The 24,081-nt window shown below is 43.8% G+C and overlaps 1 long non-coding RNA gene and 1 other non-coding gene across 2 annotated transcripts; both read right to left on the bottom strand.

Annotated features, from left to right (window-relative positions):
* Positions 1 to 3,566: 3,566 nt before the first annotated feature.
* On the bottom strand, positions 3,567 to 14,465 carry LOC114816116. Its single transcript, XR_003763915.2, has 3 exons — positions 14,390 to 14,465; positions 13,612 to 13,665; positions 3,567 to 3,894 (listed from the first exon to the last, which is right to left on the bottom strand). It is a non-coding gene; the product is annotated as an uncharacterized LOC114816116 (long non-coding RNA).
* A 6,362-nt stretch (positions 14,466 to 20,827) lies between these two features.
* Positions 20,828 to 20,965, bottom strand: LOC114817087. The gene has a single exon (XR_003764943.1). It is a non-coding gene; the product is annotated as a small nucleolar RNA SNORA7 (small nucleolar RNA).
* Positions 20,966 to 24,081: the final 3,116 nt, after the last annotated feature.

The following is a 24,081-nucleotide window of genomic DNA, read 5'->3' on the forward strand; positions in this document are numbered from 1 at the left end:
AGACCTGGGATTAGAACCCATGACCTCTGACTCCCAAGCCGGTGCTCTTGCCACTCTCCCCCGCTTGGTGTAAGCTCCTTGAGGGCAGAAATCCTGGTCCATTAACTCTATTGTTCTCCCTCAAGAACTTGCTACCAAGACCTGCACACAGTAAGAACTTAATAAACACTATTTATTGACTGATTGGATGTGCCTATTGCATATTGTTTGCCACAAAAAGAACTGGATAATTCTAGAAACTAATATTTTGGAATTTTAAAGGATGAGGGTAGGAGGGAACAGGGATGGACTCAAGCTTTATTTTTAAATGATGGTAAATTAAAGATGAAAATCCAGCAGCTAGATGCAGAGTCAGGAGTGTCAAGTGAAAAGACCGCTGAATCTCAGCAGGTGAAAGAGGTGAGAGAAAAGTTCAGAAAACTACCCGGCTTGAAAACCATCTCAACCAATTCAAAACGTCGGTTTCAATCATGGCACTCTTTCGGAGCATACATAATTTAAAGTGGAAGATCTTGGGGTTTGAAATGGACGTCCTGTAGTGAGGGAAGCAGGCCAGCACCGGGATCATTTTTTCCGTGGGAAAACCAATGCTTGACAAAATGGAAATTCAACTTAATTGGGCCTAGCCCAACTAGGCTGTGCTTATAGATATATCAAAATGAGACTTGGAGAGAAGATTTAAGAGTCATATGTCAGTAGGGTTAGGGTTATGGTTCAAGTTTGGGTTACTAGAAGAGATAGGAATAGATATTTAAGGGGAGTTACGGCTATACTTGGATTAAATTTAAGGAGCAAAACACACTGTGGATTTTAATACCTATGGCAAGAAGTAGGGTTATATCCAGTGCTTAGAACAGTGCTTGGCACATAGTAAGCACTTAACAAATACCATTATTACTATCAGAGCTAATAATAATAATAACAATGACGGCATTTGTTAATTGCTTACTATGTGCAAAGAACTCTCCTAAGCACTGGGGAGGATACAAGGTGATGAGGTTGTCCCACGTGGGGCACACAGTCTTAATCTCCATTTTACAGATGGGGTAACTGAGGCAAAGAGAAGTTAAATGACTTGCCTAAAGTCACACAGCTGACAAGTGGCTGAGCCGGGATTTGAACCCATGACCTCTGACTCCCAAGCCCGTGCTCTTTCCACCGAGCCACACTGCTTCTCTATAAGAATAATGATGGCACTTGTTAAGCGCTTACTATGTGCAAAATACTGTTCTAAGCGCTGGGGAGGATACAAGGTGATCAGGTCGTCCCATGTGGGGCTCACAGTCTTAATCCCCGTTTCACAGATGAGGTAACTGAGGCACAGAGAAGTGAAGTGACTTGCCCAAAGTCACACAGCTGACAAGTGGCAGAGCCAGGATTTGAACTCATGACCTCTGACTCCCAAGCCTGGGCTTTTTCCACTGAGCCACGCTGGTTTTAGGCCTTAAGGTTGACTAATATGGTCAAGTTTCTTTGCCCTCAGGTTATCCTTAACAGCCTCACATCCCTCCCACGTCACCCCTGTCGAGGAAGGCCTGAGGGAGAGGGAAGTACTTTCAAGTAGAAGCATCTCTCAAGATACAGAGCGTGGCCCAGTTCTGGAATGGTTGTACTTTGGGACGAGAAGCAGGGTGGGTCAGTGGAAAGAGCACGGGCTTTGGAGTCAGAGGTCATGGGTTCGAATCCTGGCTCAGCCACTCGTCAGCTGTGCGACTTTGGGCAAGTCACTTAACTTCTCGGTGCCTCAGTCACCTCATCTGTAAAATGGGGACTAAGACTGTGAGCCCCACGTGGGACAACCTGATTCCCCTGTGTCTAACCCGGCGCTTAGAACAGCGCTCGGCACAGAGTAAGCGCTTAACAAATACCAACATTATTATTACAGTAGCAAACCAAAATGTATGACGGAATGGCTTTAATGTGAGCTATGGCTGTATTAGGCAAGCTGCTATTCGTAGGTGCTCTGAAGCTGTTCTCTATCTCCAATGATGGCAAAACATGAAGGAAGGCTTAAACCATGATGTGAGGGATTTAAATTAAATATAAAGAGAAGCTGTTTTAAACCATGGAATGTTTGGGAAGTACACTGAGGAGACACCACCCTGAAGGTGTTTAAAAACATTATCTGTCTGGAATGGTTTAGTTATGGTCCTACCCAGAGTCAGAGAGATGGCCTAAATGTCCTTTTTTTTCCATAGTATTTGTTAAGGGCTTGCTCTGTGCTGGGCACTATACTAAGTACCGGGGTAGATAAAGATAATCAGTTTGGACACAGTCCATGTTCTAAATGGGGTTCACAATATTATCATCATTTTGCAGATGAGGTAACTGAGGCCCAGAGAAGTGAAATCACTTGCCCAAGGACACACAGCAGACAAGTGCAGAACTGGGATTAGAACCTCGGTCTTTAGACTACCAGGTCCATGCTCTTTCTACTCTTTCTGCTTCTCACTTCTAAGGCTGAGTATGTACAATCTTTATTGTTAGCATTAGTAATGAATAATAATAATAATTGTGGAATTTTTTAAGCACTTGCTATGTGCCAGGCACTGTACTAAGCTCTAGGGTGGTTAAATTGAGTTGTACACAGTCCCTGTCCCATGTGGGGCTCACTGTCCCAATCCCCATTTTACAGATGAGATAACTAAAGCCCAGGGAAGTGAACTGACTTGCCCAAGGCCACACGGCAGATGTGGCACATTAGAACCCATGACCTTCTTGCTCCCAGGCCCATGCCCTAGAAGCAAACAACTGAAACAGCAAAAACCTGACCTTTCCTTTTCACAGTGGCCACCGCCATGGATAGTTTAATATTTTCAGTAATGACTGCAATTTCAGAATCTCTTAACGAAGAACACAGACAATAAAATTGCCGCGATCAAAGCTCCAGCCCACTTCCGGGAAGATGGCTTGGCTCTCTCACCCCGATTCCAAAGGGACTCTGCACTGTAAGACTCAGAGAAGCAGAAGGGCCTCCTTTGTAAGCTAATGAGATTCTCTCCCCTTCTCCCTTTTCAACCTTATTCCTCCTTCCCCTCCACTCTGCTGTCTTTCTCTCTCACACACACATATCTCAAAGCTCCATTCATTTTAATGGGAGAATTTTGCAGGTATTAAGTTCCTGTGAGTTTATCAGAAAGCGGGCTGCCCAGGTTAAAATAACACTGTGCAGTAGAACAGAAAATAAGATGTCACGCCAAGCTAAACATCTTTACTTTCACAACATACTAAAAAGCCTCCTGGGGAGAGAGGACCGAAGCAGAAACCTCACTGGACCCTCGCTGGGGAACAGGTGGGTAGGTTCCACTGATTGCCCCCCGATACCCCCAGTAAGCCCCGCGGGCTAGCACTGGGGAAACTGGGCTTCTGACCTTGAGTTCCCTAGGCATCTTTGATTTGTTCGGGAAAGTGAAGATGTTTAGTTTGCCATGACATCTTATTTTCCTTTTCACTGCACAATGTTATTTTAACCAGCCCGGTCTGCTTCCCGATAAACTTCGAGAACATTTTAGCTAGCTTGACTGTAAAAGGGCTCTAGGCAGCTTGAGTTGGATTGATTTATTTATTTCATTTTATTTTCTTCCATGTTTAGCGTCACGGAGTGACCCCTTCAATAAAAGGGGTAAAAAAAGAGTACGGATTGGATAATAAAATGGCGTTGGCTTTTCGCGGGCACGGCTTTCAGTGCTTTCAGTGTGTCTTCGAGACTAGAGATTCTCCATCCAGATAGATGGAATTAGTTGGACGACCGGCTCTTCGGTACGGGTCAGATCCTCGCTGGGAATCGGAGTCGGCCTGGTGCAGAACCTCCGACACCCAGGAGACGATCGCTTCCTAGAGCCATCTCCTCACCACGGCCCCAGTGTCAAATCGGAAGCAGGGAAGCAGTGTGTCCTGATGAAAAAAATATAGGCCTTGAAGTCAGGGAACCTGGATTCAACTGGCTCTGCCAGTTGCTTGCTATGTGACCTTGGGCAAGTCACTTGTCTTCTCTGTGCCTCAGTTTTCTCAACTGTAAAATGGGAATTCAAAAGCTTTTCTCCCTCCTACTTAGGCTGTGAGCCCCATGTGGGACAGGGGCTCTGTCCACCCTGATTAACTTGTATCTACCCCGGTGCTTAAAAAATTGTTTAACACATAGTAGGCATTTCACGCTTTTTGAAAAAAGAAATGGAAGCTGTAACCCATCTCCCATGATCTCTGCAACAAAGAGAAAGCAAAACTATCTCTGTCTTCCTATTAAACTCCTTACTGTACTAGGCACTTGTGAAGTACAGAATAACACAGTGGCATTCTCCCTGCCTACAAGGTCCTGATACTGTAGTGTGGGATACAAAGATACAAAAATACATACAACTAGAATGATCAAAATAAATTTACTGGGGAGACATATATATATATAAATATATATAAATTTATATATATATATAAAGGTATATATATATACCTTTATAATATCGCCAAGATCCGCCCTTTCCTCTCCACCCCAAAGGCTACCTTACTGTTACAGGCTCTCGTAATAGCTCGGCTAGACTACTGTGTCAGCCTGCTCTCTGATCTCCCTTCCTCCTCTCTCGCCCCGCTCCAGTCTATTCTTCACTCCGCTGCCCGGCTCATCTTTCTGCAGAAACGCTCTGGGCCTGTCACTCCCCTTTTCAAAAACCTCCAGTGGTTGCCTATCGACCTCCGCTCAAAACAAAAACTCCTCATTCTAGGCTTCGAGGCTCTCCATCACCTTGCCCCTTCCTACCTCTCCTCCCTTCTCTCTTTCTACCGCCCACCCCGCACGCTGCGCTCCTCCGCCGCCCACCTCCTCGCCGTCCCTCGGTCTCGCCCATCCCGCCGTCGACCCCCGGGCCACGACCTCCCGCGGTCCCGGAACGCCCTCCCTCCTCACCTCCGACAATCTAAATCTCTTCCCCTCTTCAAATCCCTACTTAAAGCTCACCCCCTCCAAGAGGCCTTCCCAGACTGAGCTCCCCGCTTTCCCTCTGCTCCCTCTACCCACCTCCTTCACCTCTCCACAGCTAATCCCTCTTCTCCCCCCTTTCCCTCTCCTCCTCCCCCTCTCCCGTCCCACCCCCTCAGCACTGTACTCGTCTGCTCAACTGTATATATCTTCATCACCCTATTTATTTTGTTTATTTTGTTTAATGAGATGTACATCACTCTGATTCTATTTACCATTGTTTTTTATGAGATGTTCTTCCCCTTGACTCTATTTATTGCCATTGTTCTTGTCTGCCCGTCTCCCCCGATTAGACCGTGAGCCCGCCAAACGGCAAGGACTGTCTCTATCTGTTGCCGACTTGTACATTCCAAGCGCTTAGTACAGTGCTCTGCACATATTAAGTGCTCAATAAATACTATTGAATGAATGAATATATACATATATATAAAAATGCCAAGGAGGGTGAAATAAGTAAACTAGTTGTGGGCAGAGAATGTGTCTGTTATATTGTGTTTTACTCTCCCAAGTGCTTAGTACAGTGCCCTGCACACTGGAAGCAGCGTGGCTCAGTGGAAAAGAGCCTGGGCTTCGGAGTCAGAGGTCATGAGTTCGACTCCCGGCTCTACCATTTGTCAGCTGCGTGACTGTGGGCAAATCACTTAACTTCTCTGTGCCTCAGTTACCTCATCTGTAAAATTGGGATTAACTGTGAGCCTCACATGGGACAACCTGATCACCCTGTATCTACCCCAGTGCTTAGAACAGTGCTCTGCACAGAGTAAGCGCTTAACAAATACCAACATCATTATTATTACTAAATACAACCGATTGATTTGTGAAGTTTAAAATGACAATACCGCCCACATGCAGATAATCATTTTTTAATGTCTCATCACATTCTATCCAGATAGAAGCACAGTACCCGAAGAATGTTCTCGAAAATCCTAATAGCATTTTATCCAAAATGAGTAGAAAAAACATTTACAGGAAGAACTGGGTGTGAGTCATAATAACCCAGCAGTCATTCTTTACAATTATGTACCTATTTATACAGTTATTTATGGCCAGTTGTTTCAGAATTTAACTTCCTACTCAAACCTCCTGTCCCTGCACCTCCCCCATCTCTGGCCCCTAATTATTATTATTTTATTATTAATTGTATTTATTGAGCACTTACTATGTGTAAATCATTGTACTAAGCACTTGGGAGAGTACGGTATATTATCAGACTCATTCCCTGCCCGTAATGAGCTGATATTCTAGAGGGGGAGGCAGCCATTAATATAAATATATACATACATAAATAACAGTTACATACAGGTATATACATAAATACATACAGGTATATACATATGCGCTGTGGGAAAGGGAGGATGAATGAAGGAGCAAGTACGAGTGGTGCGGAAGGGAGTGGGAGAGGGGGAGAGGAGGGCTCAGTCAGGGAAGGCTTCCTGGAGGAGATGTGCCTTCAATAAGGCTTTGAAGGGGGAGAGATTAATTGTCTGGCTGATACTAGGACGGAGGGCATTCCAGGCCAGAGGTAGGATGTGGGCAAGAGTTCGGCAGTGAGATAGATGAGATCCAGGTACAGTGAGAAGGTTAGCACCAGAGGAGCAAAGTGTGTGGGCTGGGTTGTAGTAGGAGAGCAGTGAGGTGAGGCACGAGGGGGCAAGGTGACTAAGTGCTTTAAAGTCAACGGTGAGGAGTAGATGTAGAGGTGGGTGGGCAACCACTGGAGTTACCACTGGAGTTTCTTGAGGAGTGAGGAAACGTGGTCCGAACACGTTTGAGGGAAAATGATTGGGGCAGCAGAATAATAATAATAATGTTGGTATTTGTTAAGGACTTACTATGTGCAGAGCACTGTTCTAAGCGCTGGGGGAGATACAGGGTGATTAGGTTGTCCCTCATGAGGCTCACAGTCTTAATCCCCATTTTACAGATGAGGTAACTGAGGCCCAGAGAAGCGACGTGACTTGCCCACAGTCACACAGCTGACAAGTGACAGACCCCAGATATGAACCAATGACCTCTGACTCCCAAGTCTGTGCTCTTTCCACTGAGACACGCTGCTTCTCTAACGGAGCATGGACTAGAGTGGAAAGAGGCAGGAGGCAGGGAGGTCAGCAAGGAGGTTGATACGACAATCAAGGCGGGATAAGTGCTTGCATTAATGTGGTAGCAATTTGGAAAGAGAGGAGGGGCAAATTTTGGTGATGTTGTGAAGGTAGAACTGACAGGATTTAGTGATGGCTTGTATACGTGGGTGGAATGAGAGAGGGGAGTCAAGGATAATACCAAGGTTAAGGGCTTGTGAGACAGGAAGGATGGTGGCGCCGTCAACAGTGATGGGAAAGTGAGCAGGAGGACAGGGTTTAGGTGGGAAGAGAAGACATTCAGTTTTAGCCATATTAAGTCTGAGGTGAAGGGGGGACATCCAAATAGAGATGTCTTGAAGGCAGGAGGAAAAGCGAGACTGTAGAGATGGAACAAGATGAGGGCTGGAGATGTAGATTTAGGTGTTATTAGCATAGAGGTGATAGTTGAAGCCACGTGAGCGAATGAGTTTTCCAAGGGAGTGGGTGTGGATGGAAAAAAGATGTAATTGACTTCATCCATTTTTTTGAGAATATCGAAACCATCATGCACGATCTCCCTAAAATCTCCCCTGCTGCTCTCCAGTTCCTCCCTTTCATTCATTCATTCAATTCATTCAATTGTATTTGAGTGCTTACTGTGTGCAAAGCACTGTACTAAACGCTTGGGAGAATACGCCGCAACATTCAACAGACACGTTCCCTGCTCACAGCAAGCTTACAGTCTAGAAGGGGAGAGAGACATTAATATAAATAAATAATAGATCTGTACATAAGTGCTGCGGGGCTGGGATGGGGGATGAATGAAGAGAGCAAGTCAGGGCGCAGCAGAAGGGAGAGGTAGAAAAGGAAAGGAGGGTTTAGTCAGGGAAGGCCTCTTGGAGATTTGTCTTCTATAAGATTTTGAAGAGGGAGAGATTAATTGTCCATTGGTTACGAGTAGGGAGGGCCTTCCAGGCCAGAGGTGGGATGTCAGCAAGAGGTCAGCAGTAAGATAGATGAGACTGAGGTTCAGTGAGAAGGTTAGCATTAGTGGAGCAAAGTGTGCAGGTTGAGTTGTAGTAGGAGACTAGTGAGGTGCTGCCCGGATTAACTTTCTACAGAAACCCTCTGGGCATGTCACCCCCTCCTCAAAAATCTCCAGTGGTTGCCTACCAACCTCCCTATCAAGCAAAAACTCCTCACCCTTGGCTTCAACGCTCTCCATCACCTTGCCCCCTCCTACCTCATCTCCCTTCTCTCCTTCTCCAGCCCAGACCGCACACTCTGCTCCTCACCGGGTCTCATTCTCGCGTGTCCCACCCTTGACCCCCTGCCCCACGTCCTGCCTCTGGCCTGGAATGCCATCCCTCCTCAAATCCACCAAACTAGCACACTTCCCCCCTTCAAAGCTCTACAGAAAGTTCACCTCCTCAAGGAGGTCTTCCCGGATTAAGCCTCCCTTTTCCTCTGCTCCCCCATCCCCTCCCCATCACCCCCACTCGCTCCCTCTGCTCTCCCCCTCTCCCCACCCCACGGCACTTATATGTATATACGTTCACGTTTATAACTATTTTATTAATGATGCGTATCTATCTATAACTCTATATTGATGCCTGTTTACTTGTTTCGTTGTCTGTCTTCCCCTTCTAGACCGTGAGCCCGTCGTGGGCAGGGATCGTCTCTTTGTTGCTGAACTGTACTTTCCAAGCACTTAATACAGTGCTCTGCACACAGCAAGCACGCAATAAATATGATTGAATGAATGAATGAATGTAGGAGAGGGCAAGGTGATTGAGTACTTTCAAGCCAATATTGAGGAGTTTTTGTTTGATGCGGAGGTGGATGAGCCACCACTGGAATTTCTTGAGGGGTGGGGAGACGATGTAGAAAAATGATCCGGGCAGCAGAGTGAAGTGTGGACTGGAGTGGGGAGAGACGGGAGGCAGGGAGGTCAGCAAGGAGGCTGGTACAGTCATCAAGACAGGATTGAAAAAGTGATGGATTAATATGATAGCAGTCTGGTTGGAAAGGAAAGGGCAGATTTTAGTGATGTCGTGAAGGGGTTTACGGCCTACAGGGAGAGACAGACACTGAAAGTATTTTCAGAGAACATTTTGCACAGTGCTTTGCACTCAGTAGCAGCATGACTTAGTGGAAAGAACACGGGCTTGGGAGTCGGAGGATTCATTCATTCATTCAATAGTATTTATTGAGCACTTACTAGGTGCAGAGCACCGTACTAAGCACTTGGAATGTACAATTCGGTAACAGATAGAGATGACCCCTGCCCACTGACGGGCTCACAATCTAATCGGGGGAGACAGATGGACAAAAACAAGACAACTTAATTGCAATAAATAGAATCAAGGGGATGTACACCTCATTAACAGAATAAATCGGGTAATAAAAATATATACAAATGAGCACAGTGCGGAGGGGAAGGGAGAGGGGGAGGAGCAGAGGGAAAGGGGGCTTAGCTGAGGGGAGGTGAAGGGGGGGCAGAGAGGGAGCAGAGGGAAAAGGGGAAGCTGGTTCCGTCACTTGTCTGCTATGTGACCTTAGGCAAGCCATTTAACTTCTCTTTGCCTCAGTTATCTCATCTGTAAAATGGGGGATTAAGACTGAGCCCCACATGGGACAACCTGATTATCTTGTATCTACCCCAGTGCATGGCACATAGTAAGCGCTTAACAATTCCATAATTATTATCATCAAAATCATTATTACTCCTATTACTACCAGATACATTTTTATTCTCCTTTTTCCTTCTTGTAAATAATAACAGTAATGGTACTTTTTAAGCACTTACTAGGTGCCAACCACTGGAATAATTATGGTATTTGTTAAGCCCTTACTATGTGCCAGGCACTGTACTAAGCGCTGGGATATAAGCAAATCCACTTGGACACAGTCCATGTCCCAAACAGAGCTCACATTCTTCATCCCCATTTTACAGATGAGGTAACTGAGGCACAGAGAAGTGACTTGCCCAAGGCCACACAGCAGACACGTGGTGGAGCTGGGATTAGAACCCATGACCTTCTGATTCATTCATTCAATCGTATTTATTGAGCGCTTACTGTGTGCAAAATCCTTTACCTTGGGCAAGTCATTTTACTTCTTTGTGCCTCAGTTACCTCATCTGTAAAATGGGAGTTTAAACTGTGAATCCCATCTGGGACAGGAACTGTATCCCATCTGTTTAGTTTGCAGTGGAAAGAGCCCAGGCTTGGGATTCAGAGGTCATGGGTTCTAATCCTGGCTTTGCCACTGATTAGCTGTGTGACTTTGGGCAAGTCACTTAACTTCTCTGTGCCTCAGTTACCTCATCTGTAAAATGGAGATTAAGACTGTGAGCCCCACGTGGGACAACCTGATCACCTTGTATCCTTCCCAGCATTTAGAACAGTGCTTGGCACATAGTAAGCACTTAAATGCCAACATTATCTACCCCAGTAGTTATTACAGTGCCTGGCATGTAGTAAATGATTAAGAAATACCATAAAATAAAATTAAAATTTACCATATTAAGTACTTACTTACTCCCAGGCCTATGCTCTATACACTACACCATGTAAATGATTTCTGTTTCCTGACTTCCCCAGAAGATTGTAAGGTCTTTCAAGCTAGTCTGCACATAGTAGGTGTTCAAAAAATACAGTTTTTCAACAGCTTACTTGCATTTCAAATGGAATGATTCCCTTTGAAATGGAAGATTTGTTGTCAAAATCCTAAATGTGTTTATACCAGCTTGAACGGTTTTTGAGGCTTTCTTTTTGCCTCCGTCACAAGTCCCAAATAACAGTAATTATTGTGATATTTAAGTGCTTACTAATATGCCAAGCACTATACTAAACGCTGAGGTAGATACAACTTAATCAGGTCCCAGATAGGGCTCACAGTATTAGGAGGAGGGAGAATGGTATTGAATCCCCATTTTGCAGACAAGGGAACTGAGGCACAAAGAAGTTAAGTGACTTGCCCAAAGCCACACAGCAGACAAGTGGTGCAGTGGGATTAGAACCCAGGTCCTTTGACTCTTAGGAGTCCACTAATTTACCCTGCCTCTCTGATAAAAGAAGAGAAGCAGTGGCTGCTTCTTGGCTGCCTGGTAAAAGACAGGCTTGGGAAAAGACAGGCAGTACATTTTAAATTGTGGATTTTGAATATAATAGTAATGTTGGTATTTGTTAAGCACTTACTATGTGCAGAGCACTGTTCTAAGCTCTGGGGTAGATACTGGGTAGTCCAGTTGATTCAAAGAATTCAGAAGCATTTTCAGTGTAAGAATACACATCAAGTCCTCTTTCAATATTTTAAGATTTTAACATATTTTAATTTTATTATAATGGCATTGACCTTTAATTTGAAGAATTATAATAACCTATGCCTAGAACCACCTTCTGAAACTTCAAAGGTACCAGAGGCAGATTTTTTCTAGAACTGCTGAGAAATTAATGACGCGCACATGTATTTTTTCACTTGAAATTTTTTTTTTAATTTTTCATTAGTCTTACAATTGATATGTTATGTGGGGATCATAAATGTCCCTATAGATGATTCAAGCATTAAGTGAACTGGGCCCGTTGTTGGGCAGGGATTGTCTCTATCTGTTGCTGAATTGTACATTCTAAGTGCTTAGTACAGTGCTCTGCACACAATAAATGCTCAGTAAACACAATTGAATGAATGAAGTGTTCACTTAAGTATTCGATTTTATTTTATTTTTCATCATTTTAAAGTTTTAATGATTTTATTATTCATTCTCATCACTGAGATTCATTTTCTTTTACTTGTATTTTGCATGGAGTTTATAAATGTCCCAGTCTGGCTATTAAATCCAAAGTCTTAGAGTCAAATTAAAATTATAATTTCTTTGCCAAACTATAAACCAACTCTGGTTGCTATTACAGTTTCTCAGAGATTCTGGAATACCACTGATTGAACACAGTGGATTATATTAATTTACAACAGAAAACCTTTGTTAGGGGGATAATCACTTTGATAATGTGACAAGGAGTGGTTTAGCACATTTTAATTTGTCTTTCCCCTTGGTTGCTTATAGAAAAGTTAAGCTCTACGGTCAGGATACCCAGTGTAAAATCTCACTGATGATGGATTGAGTTGATTTTTTCATTCATGCACTTGTACTTACTGAGTGTTTACTGCATGCAGAGAACTATACTACGTGCTTGGGCAAGTACAATATAACAATAATAATAATTATTATGGTATTAAGTGCTTACTATGTGCCAAGTTCTATTCTAAGTGCTGGGGTAGGTACAAGGTAGTCAGGTTGTCCCACATGGGGCTCACAGTCTTAATAACTCCCATTTTCCAGATGAGGTAACTGAGGCCCAGAGAAGGGAAGTGACTTGGCCAAGGTCACACAGCAGAGCAGTGGCGGAGCCAGGATTAGAACCCATGACCTTCTGACTTCCGGGCCCACGCTCTAGCCACTACGCCATGCTGTTTCCGCTTCTACTGCTAAACGGACACATTCCCTGCCTAACAAGCTGACAGTGTAGAGATCTAGTTTAAAGGTCCTGAGAAGGTAGATGAGGGAATCTTCTGGAAACAAGGAAATTAAGCTGGCAAGAAAAGTCAGAGACAACCTTTGGCTCTGTCCCTGGAATGGACTAGAAGTGAAGTTTGTAATTTATATTATACTCTCCCAAGCACTTAGTACAGTGTTCTGCACACTGTAAGCGCTCAGTAAATAAGACTGATTGATCATTAATTTAGGGGAACATTCCTGAGAGGTTGTATCAGGGATTCGTTTATTCATTCAATTTATTCAAATGTATTTATTGAGTGCTTACTGTGTGCAAAGCACTACTAAATGCTTGGGAGAGTACAATATAACAATAAACAGACACATTCCATGCCTGCAATGAGCTTACAGTCTAGAGAGGGAGACAGACTTTAATATAAATCAACTACAGATCTGTACATAGGTGCTGTAGGGCTGGGAGGGGAGATGAATGAAGGGAGCAACTTAGGGTGATGCAGAAGGGAGTGGAAGAAGAGGAAAGGGGAGGCCGAGTCAGGGAAGGCCTCTTGGAGGAGGTGTGCCTTTAGTAAGGCTTTGATTGTCCTTTCCAAGTGCTTAGTGCAGTGCTTTGCATACAGTAAGCGCTCTAATACGATTGAATGAATGAATGGGGGGCAGGGGGGGTTGGGAAGAGTATCTGTTCACTTACCTCAGCAGATCCCCAAAACAAGGAACGACAAGACAATTCCTCTGTTAAACTTATGCGAATGAGTCTCTGGGACTCCTGGCATGCTCAGAGAGACAAGTTCCAGATTGGAATGCTTGCACTTCCTGCACTGACCTAGCAATTTGATTTAGTTGCCCCTATTTTAGACTGTCTTTGGGCTTTTTTCCATCTCAGCTATACTGTTCTTAAAGAAGAAGTAATAGTAGCAATAATAATAGTAATAGTAGTAGTAAAAGAGATCGTCCATCTTCTCTCAAATTCCACCACTCCACCTGTGCTTCCAACCCTATCCCTTCTAAGCTCATCAGGTCAATTGCCCCCTCCTTGCTTCCCTCCCTTACTGCCATCTTCAACTACTCACTTTACAAAAGCTTCTTTCTCAGCACTTTCAAGCACGCTCACGTAGCCCCTCATTCTAAAAAAAAAAAAAAAAACCCTTCACTCCATGGCACCCTCCAGTTAACACCTCGTCTCCCTCCTCCCATTCCTCTCCAAACTCCATTGCCGCCTCCACTTCCTTTCTTCCAACTCTTTCCTTTACCCCCTGCAATCTGGCTTCCTCCCCATCCACTTTACAAAAAAGACCCTCTTGAAGGTCACCAATGATCTCCTTGTTGCTAAATCTAATGTCCACTCCTCTATCCTAATCCTCTTGGACTTCTCAGCTGCTTTCAACACTATGGACCACTCTCTTCTCCTGGCAAGGATTATCTAACTTTTGCTTCACCGACCCTGTCTTCTCCTGGTTCTCCTCCTATTTCTCTGACCTCTCCTTCTCGGTCACTTTCTCAGGCTCCTCCTCTGCCTCTCCCTCTCTAACTGCAGGGGTGCCTCAACATTCAGTCCTGGGACCCCTTCTATTCTCCATCTAAACCGACTTACTCGGAAAACTCATTCACTTCCACCGCTTCAACCACATATCCCTAATTTATTGATATTATTTATATTGTTCATCTCCCACTCTAGACTATAAGCTTGTTGAGGACAAGGAATACATGTGTCAACTCTGTTATTCTGAACTTTCCCAAGTGCTGAGTACAGTGCTTTGCACACAGTAAACAAAATCAATATTACTGATTGATTTCTTGATGTCATTCCCATTTTACAGATGAGGTAACAGGTATATAGAAGCGACTTACCCTAGGTCACACAGCAGGCAAGTGTGTTCTTTCCATTAAGCCAATCTGCTTTCTCTAACTTCCCCTGGTCGACCTCATGTGGGATAATAATGTTGGTATTTGTTAATAATAATGTAAATAATGTTGGTATTTGTTAAGCGCTTACTATGTGCAGAGCACTGTTCTAAACGCTGGCGTAGACACAGGGGAATCAGGTTGTCCCACGTGAGGCTCCAGTTAATCCCCATTTTACAGATGAGGTAACTGAGGCACAGAGAAGTTAAGTGACTTGTCCATAGTCACACAGCTGTCAAGTGGCCGAGCCGGGAGTTGAACCCATGACCTCTGACTCCGAAGCCCAGGCTCTTTCCACTGAGCCACGCTGCTTCCCTAGTAAGTTAGCCTGTTAAGCGCTTACTATGTGCAGAGCACTGTTCTAAGGACTGGGGGAGATACAGGGTCATCAGGTTGTCCCACGAGGATGAACAGCACTTCACCTTTTAAGCTGAATGTTTTAGACGGTGAGCTCATTAAGGGCAGGGAATGTGGCTGTTCATTCATTCAATTGTATTTATCGAACACTTACTGGGTGCAGAGCACTGCACAATATGTACAATAAACTTGGGAAAGTACATATAGAAATAAAGAGAGACAATCCCTCCCCAAAACAAACTCACATTCTAGAGGAGGAGAGACAGGCATCAATCGGTATAAGTAAACAGACATCAATATAAGTACATCTTTGTAGTTGTAGACTCCCAAGCACTTAATACAGTGCTTTGCACACAGTAAGTGCTCAATAAATGTGTTTGAATGAATGAATGCAAACAACTCCCTTTCAAAACATCCCGGGACACTGTGGCTTGGAACCAGGAAAGTCTGTGTTTTCTCAGATCCGAATCAGCTAGAAGTCCACTTCCTATCTGTTGTATGTTTAGTGCCATTGTGGGCAGAGATTGTCTCTCTTTATTGCTGTACTGTACTTGCCAAGCTCTTAGTACAGTGCTGTGCATTAAGTGCTCAATAAATATGATCAAATAAATGAATGACCACACCATTAGACTACAAATTCCTTGAGAGCAGGGAACATATCTACCAACTCTATTATATTTTGCTCCCTCAAGTGCTTAGGACAGTACTATACACACCGTTAAGCACTCAGTAAATAGCACTGATGGATTGATTTTCCTCTTCGTACCCTAGCATGGCTCGGTATCACTGCCTACTCTTACCCATACGTGAGACATATTTTATTTCCTACTTTAAAGGGGATGAGAAAGGGAATTGCATGGTGGAGGTAATTAGGTGAGTAAATACAACACTGTGACGTGCAAGGAAACACAAAGAACTGCATGGTACAATTGAATCGGAGGCTGGGAAGTGAAGCAGCGATACTCCTTGACTTATACTATGCATATGCAAGCAACAATTTCTTCCTCTACCAATCTACTTGTCTCTACTTGTAGATTTGTTATATGAGAAAAGAATTGTGTTATAGGAAAATCATTTCCTAATTCTTCCCTCTTTATACCCAAATGGTGTAATGAAAACATGTTATAAAAGAACTATTCAGCAGGAGAACTTGAAACTGGCCAGGGTACTACTACTACTAATAATAATGATGGCATTTGTTAAGCAATTACTATGTGCCAAGCACTGTTCCAAGCGCTGATTGTAAGGTGATCAGGTTGTCCCACGTGGGGCTCACATTCTTAATCCCCATTTTACAGATGAGGTAACTGAGGCACAGAGAAGTTAAGTGACTTGCCCAAGGTCACACTGCTGACAAGTGGCAGAGCGAGGATTAGAGTCCATACTCTTTCCACTAAGCCACGCAGCTTCAAAGATCTAGTGCTACTGGTATAGTGGGTGTTAATCTATTATCCCTTTTCCACAATCCTTTCATGAATCTACAATAGCCATGTACATTTGAATTCCTCCTGACCAGTAATAATAATAATTCTGATATTTGTTAAGCACTTACTGTGTGCCAAACACTATATTGATTACTAGGGTAGATGCAAGATTGTATCACCCCCAGCACTTAGAACAATGCTCTGCACATAGTAAGCACTTAAATACCAACATTATTATAATCAGGTTGGACATAGTCCCTGTCCCACATTTTAAGTCCCAATTTTACAGATGAGATCAATGAAACAAAGAAGTTATTCATGAGCCCCCAGCTCATACCAACTAGGATCTCCCTGGGCCGGGGGAGCCCCGACACGTAGTAGAATTCAAACCGCACCTCTGATCACCAAGGTTACCGTGGAAAGTTTTTTTACTTAGCTTTACTACCACGCGAGGGAGTGACACATGCATACATTCACTCACTCCACCACCCAAGGGTCCAATTCCATTCTGCCAATGCTTCTTCTTTCTGCTTCCAAGTGCTGCTGCCTTCTAGAACTGCTCTCCTGCTGCAACTCTTTCCCTGGGCATCCCTGCTTACCTCTACTCCTCCTATTACTCCCTCCAAGTGCCCTCCTGCGATTCGAACAATCACCTTTTATGGGCTTCAGGTGTAGCAGCTGGGGCACATGGCAATTACTGATTGGTCCAGGCCCATTACCTGGTAGAACAGAAAGAAAAAGCCACGTCTCCCTCCATGCTCCCCCAACCACCTGCCTCAAATAGAGCACATCGGTACCACCCCAGTTTCTTCCTTATTGTTGTTCACAGGATGACAACTAGTCACGTAAAAGGTAGCTTGTTGTGGGCTCCCCACAGAAGTGAGGTGACTTGCCCAAGGTCACACAGCAAACAAGGGGCAGAGGCAGAATTAGAACCAGGTCCTTACATTGCTCCATTTGACTGTCTCAAAGCTACTCTTTTCCCATATCATAACTGTGCAGTAGGAGGGTTAAGTTGATATCGTGGCTCAGTGGAAAGAGCACGGCATTGGGAGTCAGAGGTCATGGGTTCGAATGCTGGCTCTGTCCCTTGTCAGTTGTGTGACTGTGGGCAAGTCACTTCACTTCTCTGTGCCTCAGTTACCTCATCTGTAAAATGGGGATTAAGACTGAGCCTCATGTGGGATAATTTGATTACCCTGTATCTACCCCAGTGCTTAGAACAGTGATCTGCACATAGTAAGCGCTTAACAAATACCAACATTATTATGTTGCTTGTTCCTTACCATTTTCCTTGCTTCCTAAAAAATCAGTTTTTAGTTTTGATTCAAAATTTGGCACACTCATTCCTGCCCCTTAGTATGGTAGGTTTTATTCAGAATTTCTTGAGAAGCCCACATAACCACCTTTTTTTACTTTTTCAAGCCCTCTTTCTTGAAGAATCAGCATGGCCCAGTGGATAGAGCGAAGGGCCGAGATTCAGAAGGAGCTCCGCCACTTGTCTGCCGTGGGACCTGGGACAAGTCATTTCACTTCTCGTTACTTCAGTTACCTCATCTTTAAAATTGGGACTTAAAATATGGGACATGGATTGTGTCCAACCTGATTAGCTTGTATCTACCCTAGTGCTTAGTACAGGGCCTAGCAGATAGTAAGCACTTAACAGATACCATAAAAAAAGAACACCTCATGTCCCAAAGTTTGTTGGGCAACATGATTCCTTCTATAGCCTTGTTAAACAGTCACGGTATTGCTGCAGCCTAAATACTAAGATGCTGATTCACAAACCTGGAGTGAATAACACAGGGAAGCATTTCCAAAGACTCCTTGCACTTTTGAGATGCCAAATGATCCTATTCAAGATTAATCAAAACAGCAGGGAATAGTGGTGACAAACAACTTTCAGAGCTGGTCTCCCCTTTTCTTTGCTCCTTTGTTGATCTAAATAGCTGTTTTGGTGAGTGAGAAGAAAGAATAGGATGTAATTAGTGTTTCATGTAATGTTCCATGTTTAGTTTTGTAATCCTCCAGTCAGGTTTATTTTCATGTTAAGGAAAGGAGGTCCCATTGGAATAATATTATAATCTCTTCTTAGCTTTCTGGGGCTCTCTTCCTCTTGAACGGTTTATGACATAATAAATTACACCAGATTATTCAAAATGAAATGAAAAGTGCTTTAAAGCTCACATTGGAGGAGAACTGACCCCACAAGTCCTCCCCCGAATGGCATCTCTATTGTATAGCATTAGCAAGGCATTCTGATTGCTAAGTAACAAAGCCTTATTTTCAGTGTTGAAGGTATCCTCCTTAATAGAAGTACCATCAGTTGACCAATAATAATAATAATAATAATGATGGTATTTGTTAAGCACTTACTATGTGGCAAGCACTGGGGTAGATACAAGATAATCAGGTTGGACACAGTCCCTCTCTCCCAGAGGGCTCACAGTCTTAATCCTCATTTACAGATGAGAGAACTGAGGTACAGAGAAGTTAAGTGAATTGCCCAAGGTCACACAGCAGACAAGTAATAGAGCCGGGATTAGAACCCATGACCTTCTGATGCTCAGGCCCGTGTTCTATCTACTAAGCCCCACACTTCCACATGTGTTCTGGCAGCTCACTGATATTCTAAAACGTATCAAGAAGCAGAATTTAGCTATTGCAAACCCAGCCCCAGTCTTCTCCCAGATTCCTGCTTTGTCTTCTTGTTCCATGATATCCTACATACTTTCTGGGACATCCTGGGATCACCGAGAAGCCCCTGAATCGATTTTTCCACCCCATGCTATTGCCCTCCAGTAGCCACATTACAGATACCTTTCCATCCACCCTTGGATCTAAGAACTCGGCACCACCATCCACAAGTTTTCCAGATAATGATTATGGTTCCCCATAGGTATTTATAGATACCCCTAAAGACGGCACAACTGTTCATTCGAAGCAGCATGGCCTAATGAATGGAGCCCGGGCCTGGGAGTCGGTTCTAATTCTGGTCCTGCCCCCTGTCTGCTGTGTGACTTTGGACAAATCAATTTCTCTGTGTGCCTCAGTTACCTCATCTGTCAAATGGGGATGAAGACTATGAGCTCCATCAGCAACAGGGAGTTTGTCCATTCTGGTTACCTCATATCTTCCCCAGTGCTCAGAACAATGTTTAACACATAGTAAACGTTTAACAAATGCCATTGTTATTACTATTATTTCCCAGCAGTCAACACTTAGTACAGCAGCCTCTTGTGGGCTACTCTGTAGCATTTCACTTGCCCTCTTTGGCTAAGGCTGTCCCCGGAGCACAGAGTCAATCAAGGTGTTGTATCAGAATGCAAGTGTCTTTAATAATAATAATAATAATAATGTTGGTATTTGTTAAGCACTTACTATGTGCAGAGCACTGTTCTAAGCGCTGGGGGAGTTACAGGGTCATCAGGTTGTCCCACGTGAGGCTCACAGTCTTCATCCCCATTTTACAGATGAGGGAACTGAGGCACAGAGAAATGAAGTGAATTGCCCACGGTCACACAGCTGACAAGTGTCAAAGGCAGGATTTGAACTCAGGACCTCTGACTCCCAAGCCCGGGCTCTTTCCACTGAGCCACGCTGCTTCTCAGCCTTTAGCAGTGGGTTCTGCAGGAATGTAGTGCCCACAGTATAGGAGAAGTGGGTGTGCGCCTGGTTCTCCATTAACACGGTTGGCAGTCTTGAAGAACCCTGCAAAAAGGAAAACTCTCCCGACAGAGTCTTCTGTTGAAATTGATGGGCAAACTTTGGTCTTGAGATTCATGTGTATTGGGCCAAATGAGTAATGAGGTTCAGGTCCTGGTACATAAGAACTGTAGATGAATGTGTAATAATAAATAATGTCTGACCTGGCATAAGCCATCCCTTCAGCCCAGAATTCCCTCCCCTTTCACATCAGGCACACCACTACTCTCCCCATTTTCAAAGCCCTACTAAAATCACACCTCCTGCACAAAGTCTTCCCTATTGTCTCATCAACTCCCCATCATTTCCTCCCCTACTACGTTACTTGTGCAGTTGAGTTCTCAAGCCCTAAGCACTTAGGTACTCACCCAATTATATGCAGTCAGTCAATCCTATTCACTGAGAGTTTACTGTGTGCAGAACACTGTACCAAGTGCTTGGGAGAGTACAATATAACAATAGAATAGACATTCCCTGCCCACAACAACTTCACAGTCTAAGAGGGAGAGACAGACATTGATATAAATAAAATTACAGATATGTGCTAAGGGGCTGGGCTCGGGGCAAATCAGGGTGACGCAGAAGGGACTGAAAGGAAAGGAAAAGAGGGCTTAGTCAAGGATGGACTCTACAAGGAAGGCCTGTATGAATTTTTAAACTCTCTTTCTTCCCCCTTGTCTTATGCCGTCAAGTCGTTTCTGACCCATAGCGACACCACGGACACATCTCTCCTAGAACACCCCACTCTCCATCTGTAATCATTCTGGTAATGCATCCACAGAGCTTTCTTGGTAAAAATACAGAGGTGGTTTACCATTGCCTCCTTCCGTGCAGTAAGCTCGAGCCTCCGCCCTTAACTCTCTCCCATTCTGCTGCTGCCCAGCATAGATGAGTTTTGACTTGTAGCAGATTGTCTTCCACTCGCTAGCCACTGGCCAGGCTCAGAATGGAATGGGAATGTCTCTGCTTAACTCTCCCCCCTGTAGTCGAGACTGGTAGAGTACCGGAAACTCTCCAGGTGCGACCCTGAGAGGGGCTTATTTCCCCCTACCTGTAATTTATTTTCATGTCTGCCTCCCCTGTTAGTTGTAAGCTCCTTGAGACCGCTGATCATGTCTACTAACTCTACTGTATGCTCCCAAACACCCACTACAATAAACCTTCAGTCAGTGCTATTGATAGATTGGCTTTTGATGTTGTTTCATTCGTAGTAAATATGAAGCACTTATTATGTGCTTGCCACTGTACTGAGCACTGGTTTCTAATTACTTGTCTATCAAGGCATCATTTGACATTGTTTAGTGGGTGGCTTTCAGTTCTGAATTTCTAATGATGATTTTCAGTTGGTGGTGTGTTTTGGGGATGCAACATTAACACTCATAGGAGTGCAGTCCTGGGATCTCCTAACCCCAGACAAATTATCTCACAGTAGGCAAACAATCCCCAAACAATAATAATAATAATAATAATGATAATAGTGATAATACTTTTTAAGGACTTACTATGTGCCAATCACTGTTCTTAATTCTCATCCAAGCATCGCGTTGGACACAGTCTCTAACCTACCTGGTGCTCACACTCTTTTCCCATTTTACATAAGAGGTAACTGAGGCCCAGAGAAGCGAAGTGACTTGCCCATGGCCACACAGCAGATACGTGGCAGAGGCGGGATAAGAACCCATGACCTTTTGACTCCCAAGCCCAGGATCTCTCCACAAAGCCAATTCAATCTGTTCCCCAGAGGAAACCAGTTCCATTTCCACACTGCCCTAGCCACCACGTGGGATTTCTAGACTGGTTCTTTATGCAGTAAAGGGTAACTGGATAAGATTTTCTTTTTCCCACTACTGTTTTTGGCTTCTTCAGCCCCATTCCTACTTCCTTGAATATTTATACTGTCTCCATGTCCTTGAATTCACTGTCCCCTTCTGTGAGTTTGGAGTCCCCCCCAGCGGTTCTGATTTAGTGCCTTTTCCTCGAGAGTTGCACTATGTTTTAAGAAAATGCCTATTCCCTCTCTGCACACCATGGAAACATAAAATTTGCGTATTGCAATAAATACTTGGCTTCATGAATTTCCAGGCTGTTAAATAACAGAACTTAAAGTGCTAGGTAAGCATGTAAAAGAAGATAACATCATAAATACTAGAAAGTTACAAGTTGGTAGGGCTGGGTTGTTTGTTTTTTTGTTTTTTATCTTGCAACTTTCATCTCCCGCTTCTTTACCAGCCTCCCCCAAACTTCTAGAACACCTTAAGTGGGAACCCCCTTCCCTCACCCCCAACCCCATTCCCTGTTGGGGCAGGGAGACTGGGGTCTATTTGTCTCAGAATCTCTTTATGGCCAAGAGTTCCCAGATTCCCGCCACTCAAATCCTGATCAGCCTCCTCCCAGAGCCCAGGGCTTCAAGCACCAGAAGCAGCGTGGCTTAGGAAAGAGCAAGGGCCTGGGAGTTAGAGGATCTGGGTTCTAATCCCAGCTTCACCACTTCTTTGCTGTGTGACCTTGGGTGAGCTACTTCAATCAACCAGTCAATCATATTTTTTGAGCACTTACTGTGTGCAAAGCACCATACTATGTGCTTGGAAGAGTACGCTACAACAATAGAACCGAGTTGGTAGACAAGTTCCCAGCTCACGACGAGTTTACATTCTAGATGGGGAGGCAGACGTTAATGTAAATAAGTATTCACATCTCGGGCCTCAGTTCCCTCAACTGTAAAATGGGGATTAAGACTGTGAGCCCCTTGTGGGATCTGGACTGTGTCCAACCTGGTTGTCTTGTAGCTACAGTACCTGGTACCTATCACTTAAATACCAGTTAAAAAAAAGAGCTCCTTGAGAATATTTAAAACACTGGAGAAACTTCTCCAGTTTGTAACTGATGAGGGGTCTGAGGAATAATATTTCCAGGAATCATTTATTTATTTATCTTGGTTTGTGGAAAATGTTACCTACTGCTCTTTATTCCTAGTTACCCACACTTAGATTGTGAGCGCTAAGAGTTGGACAGCAACAATGTCTGGTCTAACTCTCCACAGTGCATAGCTCAGTGCTCAGCATATGGTAAGTGTTTAATAAAGACCATAAATAACCAACTCGGAAAAAGTGGGATGATCACACTTTGTGACCGAGGTATTTCTGTTACTCATCAGTGGTATTGAGTGCTTACTATAAAGCAAACACTATACTATGCCCTTGGGAGAGTACAATTCCAGAGTTGAGAGACGCATTCCTTGCCTACACTGTGTTTGCAGTCAAGAAGGGGAGACAGACATTAATACAAAAAATATATAATTTATAGATTTGAATAAAAGTGCTGTGGGGTTGAGGGTGGGGTGAATATCAAATGCCCAAAGGTCACAGATTCAAGTGCATAGACAACACAGAAGGGAGAGGGAGTCTGGAAAAAACTGTCTTGATCAGGGAAGACCTCTTAGAGGAGATGTGACCATACTGAAAGACTAGGGGGGTCAAACTGCCACAATCAATAAATAGTATTTATTGGGCATTTATTTTGCACGCACACAATCAAAATAGAGATAATCATTTGGATAAATCAGTAATATACTTCTTTAGCCTGAATCAGAGGGATTCTGTTTGCTTATATTATTCAAACATTTGCATCAATCTTTAGGTAGGATTTGACTCTGAAAACTTTCCCTTAGACAAGCGTTCGAATTTCAGTCACATTTTGTTTCTTCAGGGCTTAACCCTTTCATATTGAAATTCTCAAAAAGGGAATGGTCCCGAAGATGCATGTTGGCATTTACTGGTATCCATGACCTCTACCGTAGTTTATGAATCAATCAGTGATATTTATTGAAAGCTTGTGGTGTGCAGAGTAGTGTATTATTTTTTTTGGAAAATACAATAGTTTGTGGACAACCTCCCTGCCTTCAAGGAATTTGCAATCAGATGGGGGAACAAATGTTAAAATAAATTATAGACAAAGAAAGAGCAGAGTTCGAGTATACGTGCAATAGTATTGAGGGGCTGGGGATGGCGGGAACATCAGCATTATTAAAGGGTGCAGATCTAAGTGCCCAGGTACTGCAGAAGGGAGAATGAATTGGGTGGCAAAATGAGAGGTTATTCAACGAAGATATCTTGGAGGAGATTAGATATTAACAGTTTGGAGAAAAAAGAAATG

This window comes from Ornithorhynchus anatinus, chromosome 1, assembly GCF_004115215.2.
Source record: "Ornithorhynchus anatinus isolate Pmale09 chromosome 1, mOrnAna1.pri.v4, whole genome shotgun sequence".
NCBI classification, from domain to species: Eukaryota; Metazoa; Chordata; class Mammalia; order Monotremata; family Ornithorhynchidae; genus Ornithorhynchus; species Ornithorhynchus anatinus.